Below are 9,203 nucleotides of genomic sequence, written 5' to 3'. Positions count from 1 at the left end.
GATATAAAGTTAATTTGTCAAAATCTTTGTTATTCCCATTGAATGATCTGGCAAGACAGATCACTTATGAAAATCTGCCTTTTAAAATAGAAAATAATAAATTCACTTATTTAGGGATAGAGATAGCAGGTTCAATTAAGGATATCTTTCGATATAACTACAGGTCTATTCTGGACCGTACCAAAACTGATTTAGATAGATGGTCAAAACTCCCATTCTCTTTGGCAGGAAGGATAAATGCTGTGAAGATGACTGTATTGCCCAGGTTTCTCTATTTATTTCAAATGGTTCCCATCTTTCTTCCAAAATCTTATTTTGCCCAGCTGGATCGCTTTATTTCTTCGTTCATATGGAATAATAAACCTGCGCGTATAAAGAAGGCAAGCCTGGAGAGAGTTAAGTCCGATGGTGGTTTGGGTTTACCTAACTTCCTATTTTACTATTGGGCAGCTAACATTGTAAAGCTCACATACTGGATAACCATGTTTGCGGATAGGGAGGGTCCGGTGTGGACGGATATGGAATTAAGAGCTACACTCTCTGTTTCCCCAATTTCAATCTTAACTGCCCCTCTCCCCCAGGATACCAAATCATTTGATCTGAACTCAAATTTGGTGGTCCAAAATTCGATTAAGATTTGGTGTCAGTTCCGAAAGCATTTTAATATGACAAATATGTGTAGCCTCTCTCCAATAATGTCTAATCATCTTTTTGCACCATCTCAAATGGACCAGGCATTTGCAGTTTGGCATAGAAGAGGCTTGGTCTACTTTCAAGATCTCTTCACTGATGATGGCTTCGCATCATTTAAATTTTTATGTGAAGATCATAATCTACCAGAACAGCATTTCTTCAGGTACCTTCAGGCTCGTAGTTTTGCTTCTAAATATTTCCCAGGGTATCCGTCTTCACCTTCGAAAGATCTAATGTATTCTGTCCTTAATGTAAATCCATTTAATAAAGGAGCAATATCTAGGATTTATGCATTGGTTCTGAATAGTTGCCCTCAAATGTGGGACAAAGTTAAGGCGGCCTGGGAAGGAGATGTTGGAGAAACAATACCGGAGGGCATGTGGAAAAAGGCTATACAGCGCATACACACATCTTCTCTCTGTGTTAGACATGGCCTGATTCAATTTAAGGTTGTTCACAGGTTGCATTATTCTAATGACAGACTGGCTAAGTTGTATCCGAGTGTTGCGCCTAACTGTCCAAGATGTCAGTATTCTCCTGTTTCTTTGGGACACATGTTTTGGTCATGTCCATCTTTGTACGTTTTTTGGTCGTCAGTTTTTCAGTCACTCTCAGCAATACCTGGCAAGATACTGCAACCTGACCCGCTGTTAGCTATCTTCGGTGTAGTCAGTGATGAGCTAATGTTGTCACATCTCCACAAAACTGCACTCGCCTATGCATCGTTACATGCCCGCCGTCTGATACTGCTGAATTGGAAGGGAAAGAATCCCCCTTCCTATGTTCATTGGATCAGAGAGGTGATGCTGGGATTAGCTCTAGAAAAAATTAGGTATACAGTAAAGGGGTTGGAGGGTAAATATGACAAAACTTGGTCACAATTCATGACCCATGTCAGGAACTTGCCTTTTACGTGACCTCTTGTTTTTATTCATTTATTTTTATTTTATTTTGCTTGGGTAGTGGCCCTGGTCTTCTTGATACCCAGATTCTGATGTTGCACTATTTTTTACTCTTTGTTTTTTATTTTTATTCCTGTACCAGAAGTCCGAATTGTTGGTGTTACGACCATACTCGTCGCTATAGATCGTTTGAGTCATTTTTGTTGGTGTGTGTTTTTGTATTTGTTTATATTTATTTGTTTTTGTGTTTTCCTTTTCCATGTTGTGTTACCGGGTTAGTAGTTTGTACTGTGTGAATATATTTGTGGGGATGCCACCTGGATGGGGGGTGGGGGGTGGGGGGCAGGGTTGACAACTTGTGTAATAAATGCGTGTATAAATACTTTTGATATGGAAAAATTATAAATAAAGTTGGGAAAAAAAAAAAAGGTTCTGAAGAAGGAGCTTGAATTCAACCCGGTCTCCCTCCTTCTGGGTCTTCCCAGTGATCAGATGATAGATATCAGAAAAAACTGTATAATGTTATGACATTTTGTGCTCGAAAAAATATTCTTCAGCACTGGATTTTAGATAAGGCTCCCTCAGTGGTGGGATGGCATAGGACAATAATGGAGTTCATTCCTCTGGACTTTCTCACCTGTCTTCTGCACTCTAAAACTGATACCTTTGAGAGAATTTGGAAACCATTTCTTGACTATGTTAATGTAAATATTTCTGCTATACTGACAAGAGCATTTGTATAAAAAACGGTATTATTTATTTCTGTTTTCTTTCTTTATTTAGCTCCCACTGTATTTCACTCTGTATTGAATAATGTACCTGTCACATCTGCCTGGAACTGATCACCCTGTTTGGGTTTTTGGTTTTTGTGTTGTTATTCCCAGCTTGTTGTTGTTGTTGTTTTGTTAGGTCCTGTCCTCTGTATGTTTGTTTGTTTATGAAAAGAATAAAAAAAATAAATAAAAAAAAAAAGAGCGCGCGTATTGGAGTTAAACCATGGTGCTCGTCTCATCTGATTCACCACTTTCTTTTTCAGAGGGGCAACACAATCTAATGTAGTACACAGTGAGGCTGCTGTACTATCAACAAGGTTATCTATGAGGGCGGGAGTAAAATCACAAAAGGTACCTTCAGATGTACTGACATATGGCACCGAGTTAAATAAAGGTTGCACTGTCTCTTTGAATGTATTAATATTATTATCAGACAGGCACTGGCTGTAGCTGTATTTCTTATTTATGTTATTGTAGTTCATTATTGTACAATTAAATGTGAGTAAATAATGATCAGTAAGGAGAGGGTTTTGAGGAACTATGTTTAAGTTATCAATATCAATACCATAAGTTAAAACAAGATCAAGGGTGTGACTAAGGCAATGAGTTGGTTTATTAACGTGTTGAATAAAACCAATTGATTCCAACAGCGTTCGCGGTCAACATCTAAAGGGATGTTGAAATCCCCTACAATTAGGATTTTATCTGTCTTAAGCACAAACTCAGAAAAGAACTCAGAGAACTCTGATAGGAACTCTGAATAAAGTGCAGGTGGACAATAAACTGGGACTATCATAGTTGGTTTCTGTGATTTCCAACTAGGATGAGATAGATTAAGAATAAGGCTTTCAAACGATTAATATCCTGGTTTGGGTTTGGGATTGATTAATAATCTAGTATTAAAAATGGACGCTACACCTCCTCAGCCTGAGCTTCCAGGAATATGGGAATTAGCATGAGTGGGTGGAGATGACTCATTTAGACTAACGTAATCTTCTTCATGTAACCAAGTTTCAGTTACACAGAATAAATCAATACAATTGTCAGAAATTAGATCATTTATTAAAACAGATTTTGAGGAGAGTGACCTTACAATTAATAGTCCACATTTAAAAGTGGTATTATTTTACTCTATTTTATTGTTGGTATTAATCTTTATTTAGTTAGAATGTCTAACTCCTGTTCTCTTTGTTATCGATTTATTTACTTTATTTACTTTAGTTTTTACTTTAGCAGGTCGAGGGATAGACACAGTCTCTATGGGGTTTTTAATTGGTCTGCCTACTATTCAAACGCGATCCTCACTTTTTCTCTCTTTCATTCATGAACGTTTACAGCCATGCTGTTGCGTGTTCGGTCCAAGATCTGTGACCTCATATTAATGTGTTTTTGGAGAAATCTTTGGAGGCGTGCGTCTACAGTCACTGCTATTGCACATGCCTCCTCCACTTTGGATTCAGAAGTGGGAGTGGCTTAGCTCAGTCACCAACCACCCTTTCTTATCTTTCTTATCTCCTGTTAGACAGACACACACACACACCTACTGGTGTTTATGTTGTATATAGCTTGTGTTGTTTACTAAGTGATATTTGTTGATTCAAATTAGTATATTTTCATTATGCGTTAATGTTCACTTTCAGTGAATGATTGTTTAATAGATTTGTTATTTCACTTAACAAATTATTACTTTCATTCACCTGAAGGAATGCTCTGTGTCTTTTGTACATGAATACTGTGAGAAATGGGGATTAAGAGTCAGTGCTCAAATTCATACCTTCAATACTGTTCAATTGGAATATCTTTAATATCAGTCAATTACAGTTGGTAATGACTTTTATTTACCACAACGTTCAGAGAAAACCTTGCAAGGGGAAGCTGGGAGGGAACAGGCAGAATCCGTTGTCGGGGGCAGAAGGCAGAGTCGATCACCGGAACAGAAACAGAGCAGACAGGTCGAAACCAGGGAATCAGTCCTAAAAACGTTGGAGAGACTAGTGCAAATGACATCTGGCAGTGAGTGCATGGTGGAGAGGAGTACATATAGTGGGCTATAGTGATCAGGTGCAGCTGCTGTGAACAGATGAGTGGAGTTGGGCTGATGAGGAGGGAGTGGCTGGAAGGTGATGAGAAGGAGGGGCTGGTGAGCTGGGGTGGAATGAGATGACTGAGAGAGAAGATCATGACATGTACAGGGCTCGTTCTCCACTGTTGTAGGCCTCCTCCTTGGTCTGGCGCAGCTTCTTTAAGTTTGGTGTGAACCTTGGTTTATTATTACTGAATGCATGAAATGTCTTAGTTGGCACACACAGTTCTTCACAAAAACTCATGTATGACGTCACAGTGTCAGTGAGTTTGTTCAGTTCAGTGGCTGCAGTTTCAAAGATACTCCAGTCTGTGCAGTCACAGCAGGCTTGTAGCTCCAGCTTTGACTCCTCCGTCCACTTCTTCACAGTTCTTACCACAGGATTAAGTTTTTAATTTGTGTCTGTAGGAATAGGTATGAGGTGAAGCAGACAGTGATCAGAGAGTCCAAGAGCAGCCCGGGGAAAAGCACAATATATGTCATTTTACAGTGAAGCAGTGGTCCAGTGTGTTGGTGTCCCTGGTGGGACAATTAATATGCTGTCTGTATTTTGGGAGTTTGTGGATCAGGTTTGCACTGTTAAAATCCCCAAGAATAATGATGAGGGAGTCTGTGTTTTCTTTCTATCTGGTCAGCCAGCAGTTGTTGAGTCTCCGATACACAGACTTTTGGTGTGGAATTTTTACCCTTACAGGGATAGTCCACCCTTGGGAAGATGACTATCTATTAAAACTAGACCATCTATATTCAATTCAATTCAATTCAATTCAATTTATTTGTATAGCGCCAAATCATAACATAGATTATCTCAAGGCACTGTACATAGGCAACATCAAGGAGAGCAGAGAACCCCAACAGTTCACACAATGAGCAAGCACTAGGCATCAGTGGAGAGAAAAAACTCCCTCTTAACAGGAAGAAATATATAGTAGAAATGTGAAATAATATTTGAAGTAAGTGCCTTCTTGGCTGAGAAAAGCAGAAAAAATTGATTTTGGTTCATGTAGATGAACAACAACAGCTTCAAAGCAGACAGCGCTAGTTGTGTAAAACATGGATGGTGTAAACACACAAACCCCCATAAGTGATCACTCGGCAAATACATTACAGACCTATAAATTACTCAGGTTGTTTTTCTATGGTGCTACATTGTACCAGAATGTGTAGTAAAAACAAGGAAAGGACAAGCAGTAAGTTCCCATCATTTGCCGGTCAGAGTTTCAGAGCGGTGCAAGCCTAATGAAGCTAGAATGGAGTTTTGGAGAAGACACTGAAGACATGGAAAAGCTGGAAACTCAGATGGTTTAAGGTCTCCATTTCCAACACGAGGTCGCTGAGAGGGTAAGACTGACGCTTATACTCAACTCTATTTCTGCTCACATTGTTTACGACGGCAGTAAAGCGACAACGTTGTCAAAGTAACTTTTGATAGACAATTATACATACGAAATATATAAGTAAACTGATAGCAAAGTAAAGCCACCTTGCTTTCGCTTGAGAATAATGTAATTAAATATTTTAATGTTATTCATATTTGTTCAAGAAGTCACAATGTTTTCACACCACGGTCACTTTCAGTGTGTACGAACATCTAATTATTCATAGCCTATATAGACAAAATTAGAATGTTCACAGCTAATTCAGTTGGCATATTTTGCTAAAAGGTTTATGTTTCCTGGAAAAAAGTCAAATCTTTGTTCATATTTCATGTGTAATTGTATTATTTGTACTATAGGAGCATGGTTGAATCAAGTCTTGGAGAAAATCTTCACACCACACGCCATCCAGTATCTGCTCCTCTTCCAGACTCCTCCAGCTGTGCCACATCAGATTCTGTCGCCACTGTACATGTTTTATAGTTTATTTTTCGTTTGCATATTGTGTTAGACATTCTTTTAGATTTGTCTTCTTGTTTATTTTGTATTATAACATTTTCCTTTGTGAATAATAGAGCTATATGTTGTTTTATTACCATGCATTCATGTGTACACCACAGTTCAACAGTAAACACTCTTGGAAGGAGGCCGAATAGTTACTGATTTTTTTTGTTATATAATAACATCACTTTTCATCTAATAATACTCTAATGGCTAGAAAAGAAACCACAACCAATATGAATTTTATTTTTTTATTGATACTACTACAATAATAATAATAAAAATAATAATAGAAATAAAAATCTGACTTATTATAGCTCATTGTGAGCATCTGTAGCAACGGATAACGTAATAACCGCCAATAATGTAATAACGGCCAATAATGTTATAATTTAAATGTAATAAAACCAATAACGTAATAAATTGCCAATAATGTAATAAAGTTGTTGACCCAATAACGTAATAACTCTTTACCCACAACGTAATAACTTATTACGTTATTGGCCTTGCATTAAAATAATCCTTTGATAATGTAATAACTGAGCCAATAATTTAATAACTGAGGTATCACTTTATTTTATTTTCAATTTCTGGAGAGAAAGTGCCACACTAAGCCTTAATATTGCATCTTGCAACAGATATCCGACCTTATAGATACCCCTCCACCCTCAAACCCCCCTCCACAGGAGGCCTAAAGGAGCAATTGGGAATCAATTTGGATTTATATGTCACTCTTAGGGTTCCATTATAGTACCCTGTGTATCCAACTCTGTGACCATACAGACGATTTGACGGTGTAGTACGTTGCAATTTTCAGTATGGTATTGCAATTCACCGCCAGAGCGCTAGTGGCTGCGGGAATGAGTCGTTAACTGACCAATGACAGCACTGCAGTCTCCATTGGTCTCAGTTGCCTCGACAGATGATAACATTCAAGGGTGGAGGGGTATCTATATGGTCGGATATCTGTTGCAAGATGCAATATTAAAGGGGACATATTATGCAAAGTCAACTTTTTAATCATTTCAATACTTTTATTTGGGACTCTGGAGGCCCTACCAGTCGCCAAAGTGTGGAAAAAGAATACTCAGTCATGTTTTCGTGGTCCCCCTTAGTGTAAGTATAGGCGATAAAACGCTCAATGTTGAATTCCCTGCACGTTATGACGGCAGCATGCGCATTTCACCGCAAATGTTACCGCCCCACCACTAAGTTTACTTTGAGAGATCCACCTTAGCTCCACCTTGTCCCTGCGAGAGTGGAAGAGCGGCATTATGTCAACGCGGAGGGACAAGTGTGCTGTTCATGGCTGCACAGTGGAGCACAGTGTTTTACACAAACTTCCAGCCTCAGAGGATTTGTGTGTCCAGTGGATACATTTTATATATGAAGCTAATGTGCCGGATAAAGTCGGCAAACGTGTGTTTGTGTGTTCGCATCAGACTGCGGCCAGCGGTCACCGTATTTAGTCAGCGACCGTATTTCACCGACGTACAAACACACACATTTTTAAGAAAAGGTCAAATACAGCTCATAACTGACCATTCTGACACATCTTAATTAAAAATATTTGTTCAGTACGCCCTCCATGACCGGAGCACAGTCTGATACAGTCACATACAGCGGCAGTTTATGCAGTCTTTTGAAATCAGTTAAAAAAAAAGCTTGATCCTTGTGTCGGACGTCTCTTCCTGTGACGGCACTCTTGCTGTTTTCCACGCATGCTGCCACGTTGATATTGTCAGAGAACTAGTGGAGGGAGGGGGAGAGGAATGGAGCGGAGGGAACAGGAGCTGAGTGAGCACAGTAAAAAGGACAAATCAGAAACCCCCTGGAAGAAGTGGGTGTGTGTTTGCCTGTGTCTCATTTGCATGTAAAGGGACCACGCACAAAACCGAGCATTCTGAAAGGGGCGGGTTTGGCAGGGTTGGCGAAATAGGGTATAATATGTCCCCTTTAAGGCTAAGTGTGACACTTTCTCTCCAGAAATTGAAAATAAAAGAAGTGATACCTCGGTTATTACATTATTGGCTCAGTTATTACATTATCAAAGGATTTTATTTAATGCAAGGCCAATTACGTTATTGGCAAAAACTTATTACGTTATTGGCTCAACAACTTTATGACATTATTGGCAATTTATTAAGTTTTTGGTTTTATTACATTTAAAGTACGTTATTGGCCGTTATTACATTATTGGCCGTTATTATGTTATTGGTTGCTACAAGCATCAACAGTCTCTTCATAGACACAGTGCTGCTTTTCAGGAGCTGAATATCTTCTGATATCCTGACCAGCACAGACAGGTAAAACTAGATGATCGTCTTTCCACAGTCTCTCCAATCCACAAAGTGAGGTACGCTCTACAAATGAGCACAACGTTAGCGATGCAAAGTATCTGTGCCTACAGTAGCATAGATGTAAATGAACTGTAAAGATGCTAAAGTTAGCTCAGCTGGCATTACATGTCAACAGGGACAAACGTGATGGTAAAAATAATTATCAAAATACTCACTTTGTACTCAGACGTTAGTTTATTCCAAGCGGGCTCGCCACAGCCAGGGTCCCGGTGCCTGCGACCGGTGCCAGTGCCCCCACGATCTTGCATAAAGTGTCCATAAAGTCATTTACTGAGTGGCAAATACTGGTCTGTCTGTCCCATTCAGCTATGGCCCATGCTTCAGCTCTGTCCTTCAAATGAGAAATTACTTACGCTACTCTAGTGTGTTCTGCTCCATGGTGTTCTGGACGATGTGCTCCTCCTGCTGCTGGATGACAACTTCCAGAATTTAATCCGTTTGGTCTGATAACATGTGGGAAGTCTAGATGAGCCGTAAAAATGTAATTATTTGTATCCCCATTCAAGTTCGCGGTG

The sequence above is a fragment of the Solea senegalensis genome, linkage group LG16, assembly GCF_019176455.1.
Source record: "Solea senegalensis isolate Sse05_10M linkage group LG16, IFAPA_SoseM_1, whole genome shotgun sequence".
Lineage (NCBI taxonomy): Eukaryota > Metazoa > Chordata > Actinopteri > Pleuronectiformes > Soleidae > Solea > Solea senegalensis.
Note: the sequence above shows the minus strand (reverse complement) of the source record.